Consider the following 6,019-nt stretch of genomic DNA (forward strand, 5'->3'; position numbering starts at 1 on the left):
CCCAGGCAAAGTTTGCCACACAAAACAACTTCCTGTATCTTCCCGGTCCGTAGCCTAGAGACTGACTCTGAGCCATGAGAATTCAGAATCAGGGGAAAATGCCAGTCTGAGGCATCTGCCACACTCCTAGCACACCCCCAAAAGCGCCCAGCTACATTTCACATCCACTGTCCTAACAGGGGTCGAAATAGGGAAGAGCAGTGCAATACAGAAAACAGAGCCTGCTGGGTGCCAAAAGGCTGGGGAATTCCAGTCCTAGCCCTGCTACCAATCAGTCTGGTCACTTCTCTCTGGTCCTGGTGTGGCCAACAGTTACGCGAGAGGGTGAGGCATAAAAACACAGATGTCAGGCAAGCTCCAGCATCCAAAATACATAGAAATTAAAAAGCATTAAGGTGATATCAAGGAATATATGCCATCAACCAGAAAAGTAACTGAAGTATTCCTTTTCCCATTCATAAGAAATCAAATGTGGAAGCAGAAAATTGAGCAATCAGCCTACCAAGTTGACTGGGGCAACAGAATACACTCACGGATTCTGTTCAAAACAGCGGGGGTGACAGACCAAAAGGAGAATGGCAGAGTGTCCCTCTCTCCTCTGTCCACCCATGCCACCAGCACGTGAGTGCGTCCACACGCAGCGCCCAGTCTCCTGTTCCACTGACGCCAGCGTCCACTCACCGCAAGCCTACTAAGTGCCACATCTGCTCTGATGCTCCCTCATCTCATCACCATAGACATCCCTGCTGGAGGTGAGTATGTGACAGACGAAAATCACAGAGGCCTAGGGAGGTTGAGACCCGCATTCCCACTGCGGTGAGGGTGTGCTTGAGAGGGACCCCACGGCTGGGCTCTCCATGCTGCTCTCCTCAGTAATCACTCCCAGACCAGAGCAGCAAGGGGGAATTTTCTTCCTCTCACTATTTTCAGCCCCTTGGCTGACCCAGCATTCCCCAGAAAGCTATCGAGTTCTGGAAGCTCTGAGGCCACAAAGCCATAAACGCAGGGGACACACAGCCCATCTGTCTCTAACGGGTCTTTTACTTGTCATGCTGGTCATTTCTAAGAGCAGATGGGTTAAGAAACACTTGGCAAGTTACCACGAAATGACCCCTCCACTCCTCCCTGGGGGAAGGCTGATTAGCGAGCAGTCAGGCCGGCTTTCTTCCCCCACTCCCTGCATTCCTGTCCCTAAGGAGCCACAGACAATCCCACCAAATATAGGCAGGAGACAGCCACCACCTTCCTACAGCTGGAGGGGGGAAGGGTCCTCTCGGGCCTTTCTAACTGCATGAAAACCAAACTGTGAGCCGTACTGACCCGGGCCTCACCCATGTTGCAGGCATGTACAACACAGGCACCCAGTGGTATCATCAGGCAGAACTATGAATGTGCTTTCCATCATTTTCATACAATGATTCCAGAACCGCTATTCACACAGCTCCACTTCTCACACATACGACGTGCTTCACGGATTACACAGCATTTTCACCATGCCCCTCATCCGCTCCTCCCAGCAGCCTTGTGTGATCCCTTCAGTATGCTTCCTCATCTCCATTTCTTAAGAAATGGAGTTTCTGAGGTTATGAAACCAAAACTTTCCCAAGAACATCCAGCTAGTGTTAGAACCAGGATATGAGGGCTTCTGATTCTACAACCAGTATTTGTGCCACTATTCCACATGGGCCCCTCCAGGGATTTCTGCCTGATCTTAAAATGCAGACAGCAAATCCGTCTCTCTAGAGTCCTGGGGTTCCCTATAGACAAGAACTAAAACTTCTAACAGAAAGTTTATACTTATTTGGAAGGCTACCTGGGATATTTCTTTTAAGTTAGTTTGTTCATGTTTTGGAAAGATTGTTCCAATGACAATGCGGGGCATGAATTGTAGAAAGGATTCCATGATGAGGCAGAGTAACAGTTTGGTGGCTCTTACAATAGTTCAAATGAGGCATGAGGCGCAACCAGAAAGGACAGAGGGAAAACGCATTGGAAAGAAATGCAAAATGAAGTCCACTCAGACCCAGGATGGAAAAAAGGGGATTAAGCATGATAGTGGTTTCTAGTTTGAAAGACTGATGAACAACGATGTCATTAACTACTGCAGAGTGGTATCTGGGGCCTGGGTGCACCAGTTTGTTTAACCATTCACCTGCTGAACAGTCTCCAGGCTGTTTCCAGGTTCTAGCCTTTATAAATAATGCTGCTATGAACAGATACATAAAGGCTTTTGTGTGAACATAAGTCTTCATTTCTCTGGGATAACTGCCCATGAATGTGAGTGCTACATCCTATGGCAATTGCACATTTAGTTTTTTCAGAAACTGTCAGCTGTTTTCCAGAATGGCTGTACCATCTTCCATTCCCACCAGCCAAGTGTGAGTGATCCCATTTCCTTGCATCCTCACCAGCACTGGTCTTGTTACTACTTTTTATTTTAGGCATTCTGATAGGTGTATAGTGATGTGGCTTTAGTGTGCATTTTTCTGATGGCTCATGATGTTGAACATCTTTTCCTGTGCTTATATGTTATCTGAAATGTCTCTTCAGGTCTTTTATTCATTTTCAAAGTAGATGATTTGGTTTCACTGTTGAATTTTGATAGTTCTTTATGTATTATAGATATGAGTCCTTTATCAGACATGTGGTTTGCAAATAGTTTATCCCAGTCTCTAACTCCTCTTTTCATCTTTATTTTGCACTGTACATTTTAGTCCATGATCCATTCTGAGTTAATTTTTGTACGAGGTATGAGGTTTAGATCAGAGTTCAGGTTTTTTTCCTATGAATAATCAGGTAGCCAGTAACTTTTTTTAAGAGACAAGGTCTCACTCTGTCACCCAGGCTGGAATGCAATGACAAGAACAGAGCTCACTGCAGCTTTGACTCCTGGGCTCAAGTTATCCTCCTGCCTCAGCCTCCTGGAGTAGCTGGGACCACAGGCAGGTGCTACCAAGACCAGTAAATTTTTTAGTTCTTGTAGAGACAGGGTCTTGAGCCATGTTACCCAGGCTGGTGTGGAACTCCTAGGCTAAAGTCATCATCCCACTTATATGGGGCCAGGCAGTGGCACATGACTGTAATCACAACACTTTGGGAGGATGAAGCAGGAGAATCACTTAAACCCAGGTATTCCAGATCAGCCTGAGCAACAGAGGGAGGCCCTGTCTCTGCAAAAAATTTTAAACATTAGCTGGGCATGGTGTTGTACACCTGTGGTCCCAGCTACTTGGGAGGCTGAGGTGGGAGGATCTCTCGAGCCTATGAGGCTGAGGCTGTAGTGAGCCATGATTGCACCACTACATTCCAGCCTGGGAGAAAGTGAGACGCTGTCTCCAAAAAACAAACAAACAAACAAACAAACAAACAAACAAAAAATGCTAGAGCATCACCCATATGAGACAGGTATTGTCTTTTTGAAAATTTAATTACAGTTATATAATAGACATGTAAAATGTCCACTTTGAAAGCTTGAAAAATATATAACTCTAAGTATTCTTACCTTAAAATTCTGATTCCTACCTAAGATATCGCATACTGTTTACATAAGTATCACAATGCCTGGACAACAACTAAAAATGTGTACGAGGGAGAAAAATGAGCATGTATGCCTATTAATTAAGGTATATTTCCCCCTCATTACACAAAAAGTCATCACGGCAAACCCCTGTGACTGTATCTAAAGCAAGCCTACAGTTTTACTTCTCTGTATACTAAAATGCAAGGCTAAAATTCAAATACTAAACATTTCCTGAAGCCAAGGGTAGTTTACTTAAAATAAATGTCCAGGGTCTATATCAAAAATATGAAAAAGCTAGCTACTTAGCCATTGCAATCTAAGTTCAGCTTTTTCTTTTTAAATTGACACATAATTGTGCACTCTACATATGTATGGAGTACACATAGTGATGTTATAATACATGTAATGTATGTGATCAGCGTAATTAGCATATCCACCATCTCAAACATTTATCATTTCTTTGTGTTGGTAACGTTCAATACCCTTCCTCCAATTATCTGGAAATATATATATATACACATATATATATATATATATATATTTTTTTTTTTTTTTTTTTTTTTGAGACAAAGTCTTGCTCTGTTGCCCAGGCTGGAGTGCAGTGGTGTGATCTCAGCTTACTGCAACATCTGCTTCCCAGGTTCAAGCTATTCTCCTGCCTCCGCCTCCCTGGTAGCTGGGGTTACAGGCACCCACCACTATGCCCGGCTAATTTTTGTATTTTTAGTAGAGATGGGGTTTCCCCACATTGGCCAGGCTGCTCTCAAACTCCTGACTTCAGGTGATCCACCCACCTCAGCCTCCCAAAGTGCTAGGATTACATGCATGAGCCATGGTGCCCAGCCTGAAACTATATATACTTGTTAACTATAGTCGTCCTATGTTATAAAACACTAGAACTTACTCCTATCTAGCTATAATTTTGCATCCTTTAACAAATTTCTCCCTATCTCCCTCTTCCCCCACCCTTCCAACACTCTAGGATCCTCTGTCTACTTTCAACTTCCATGAGATCTACTCCTTTTGCCTTCCACATAAGAGAACATATGCTGTGTAACTTTCTGTCCCTGGCTTATTTCACATAATATCTTCCAGTTCTATCCACATTGTTGAGAATAACAGGACTTCATCCTGTGTTATGGCTGAATAGTACTCCACTGTGTATAAAGACCACATTTTCTCTATCCATCATCTGCTGTTGGACACCGAGGCTGATTCCATACTTTGGCTATGGTGAACAGTGCTGCAGGAAACACAGAGGCGTGGATGCCCCTCCAACACTGATTTCCTTTTCTTTGGGTATCTACACTGTAGTAGGACTGCTGGATCACACTGTAATTTCATTTACAGTTTTCTGAGGGACTTCCATACTGTTTACCATAGTGGGTGCCCTAGCTTACTCTTACTCTTTTTCATTTTTCTCTTTGAGACAGAGTCTCACTGTTGTCCAAGCTGGAGTACAGTGGTGCAATCTCGGCTTGCTCACTGTAGCATCCGCCTCCCGGGTTCCAGTGGTTCTCATGCCTCGGCCTCCTGAGTATCGGGGATTACGGGCGCCTGCTACCGCACCTGGCAAATTTTTGTATTTTTTAGTAGAGATGCGGTTTCACCACGTTGGCCAGGCTGGTCTTGAACTCCTGGCCTCAAGTGATCCGCCCACCTCAGTCGCCCAACAGTGCTGGGATTACAGGTGTGATCCACCATGCCCAGATAATTTTTGTGTTTTTAGTAGAGACGGGGTTTCACCATGTTGGCCAAGCTGGTTTCAAACTCCTGACATCAGGTGATCTGCCCGTCTCGGCCTCCCAAAGTGCTGGGATGTCCGCGTGCACCCCGTGCCCAGCCAGCTGCTCTAGTTTACACCCCCCTACACCCTGTAAGAGCTCCCTTGTCTCCATATCCTTGTCAGCACTTGTTATTTTTTGTCTTTTTGATAATACCCATCCTAATCGGTGAGATGATACCTCACTGCGGTTTTGATTTGCATTTCTCTGATTATAAGTGATACTGAACATTTTTTTCACATATTTTTTGGCCATTTGTATGTCTTCTTTCAAGAAATGTCTGTTCGGTTGGGTGTGGTGACACAAACCTGTAAGCCCAGCACTCAGAACGCTAAGGCAGGAGGACAGCTTGAGCCTAGACCAGCCTAGGCAGCATAGCAAAACCCTAGCTCAAAAAGAAAAAAAAAAAGAAATATCTGTGTCTGTTCAGCTTTTTGACCTCCAAAAATTAAGAGCCCATTTTGGAATCGGACGACCTGCCTGATTCAGAGACAATCTGTGGGCCGGGCGCGGTGGCTCAAGCCTGTAATCCCAGCATTTTGAGAGGCCGAGACGGGCGGATCACGAGGTCAGCAGATCGAGACCATCCTGGCTAACCCGGTGAAACCCCGTCTCTACTAAAAAATACAAAAAAACTAGCCGGGCAAGGTGGCGGGCGCTTGTAGTCCCAGCTACTCGGGAGGCTGAGGCAGGAGAATGGCGTAAACCCGGGAGG

The sequence above is a fragment of the Macaca fascicularis genome, chromosome 2 (assembly GCF_037993035.2).
Source record: "Macaca fascicularis isolate 582-1 chromosome 2, T2T-MFA8v1.1".
Classification (NCBI taxonomy): domain Eukaryota; kingdom Metazoa; phylum Chordata; class Mammalia; order Primates; family Cercopithecidae; genus Macaca; species Macaca fascicularis.